Raw genomic sequence first — 1644 nt, 5'->3', positions numbered from 1 at the left:
TGCTGAGCATCAAGAACTGCTCCTAGCCCCCAGTGACTCATGGAGAAGTGAGTTGAGCAGGCAAGGAGTGTTCCACTCCCACCACGGATCTCGAGAATCCTAGCTTCAGAAGAACACACACCCCTGGGCACTTGTGCTGAAAGGGGCAGTTTCTTAAAGAGGTGACAGGGGCAAGAATCCAGCCTATGCAGTGCCATGAGAATTTAGCATGTGAAAAGTGCAGTGGAGCATGGCCAGTGACACCCATCACCCAAGGCTCACCATCCTTCACTGGGAGACTTCAGGTTTAGGTTGACTGTTGGACCTGAACAGAGCAAGGCAGTCTTGCTCATGGGATGGGGCAAGTCTCATCTGAGCAACCCCTTGTCTGCCAGCCTCTCTTGGGGCTCCAGTCTGGCTTGTAGCACAGCCTTGGATGCCTATCCAATTGCTTCCTGGGGTCCTCATCATACCTCCTTCACCAGCATACTGCACATAACTGTCAGAGATCCAGCACACTGGGCTTCTGATGCAACCAGCCCACCTGCAGCCTTCCACAATAGCCACTCCTGCCACTTAGACACTATGCACTCACCCACAGCCCTACCCACCCAACAGTTTGACAGCATGTGCATGTGGGCAGACCTTGCCTCCTCTAACTCAATGGTGCATGTATGTGCATGCACCCTGACACCCCACTGCATGGGATTAAGCACAACTCACCATCCTGCTTACCCCCAGTGGCAATCTGTCCCTGCTGAGTTGCAGGCAACCTGCCATAACACTATTGATGCTGCTGCAAGTGCATTTATTTACAAACACTGGAATCCCACTTACAACAGAACCACACTTCCGCCATGCCACCACCACCAGTGTGAGTACCTCCATGTATCCCAGTGCCTCCATACCTACAAGAACTCTGCTCTCACTGCCCAACTGCCATCATCAGCACAAATGTGTGCATGGACATTGGTACCCTGCTACTACCCTGTCCCCACTTATGTCACACCACTGCCAACAGGCAAACATTCTGTCATGCTACCAGTGCAAAAACATGCATGGATATCACTGGTCTGCTCCCACTGGTGCCTAGTCCCAGTTGGCACCTGTGCACTCCCACATGCCACTGTGGTTACTGGTATGCATGAGAAAGTTACAGATCTCACTGTTACTTCCTCAATGAAGCATGTTGGTTTTCATTCTCCATTCAAGTGTTGGGCCAGAAGACTAGGAAGATCTTGGCCTTTCCAGCACAGCAGGCTCCTAACACAGTTCTCTCCCATGGAGCCAGATAATAAAGCTAGAGGCCTAGTATCAGTGTCCAACAGTTACTGCACACAGGCCAGGAGTGCTGAGCTGAGATTTGACCTCCTGAAATCTCCTACAATAGAAGTTAGTCAACTGAATCTACCTTATACCACAATCAAATAACCAAGGACAACAAAGAAGATAAAAGCAAAATAATAATAATAATAATAATATCCAAAGGAGAGTACTTCCAAAAATGAAAAAAAATATATCAGTTCACACAGATGAGAAACAAACATTACAAGAAACCTGGCAACTCAAAAAGCCAGAGTATCTTCTTAACTACAAATGACTGCACTGGTTCTAAGCAATGGTTCTTAACCAGGCTGAAATGACAGATGTAGGATTCGGAATATG

The sequence above is a fragment of the Cebus imitator genome, unplaced genomic scaffold, assembly GCF_001604975.1.
Source record: "Cebus imitator isolate Cc_AM_T3 unplaced genomic scaffold, Cebus_imitator-1.0 Scaffold787, whole genome shotgun sequence".
Classification (NCBI taxonomy): domain Eukaryota; kingdom Metazoa; phylum Chordata; class Mammalia; order Primates; family Cebidae; genus Cebus; species Cebus imitator.
Note: the sequence above shows the minus strand (reverse complement) of the source record.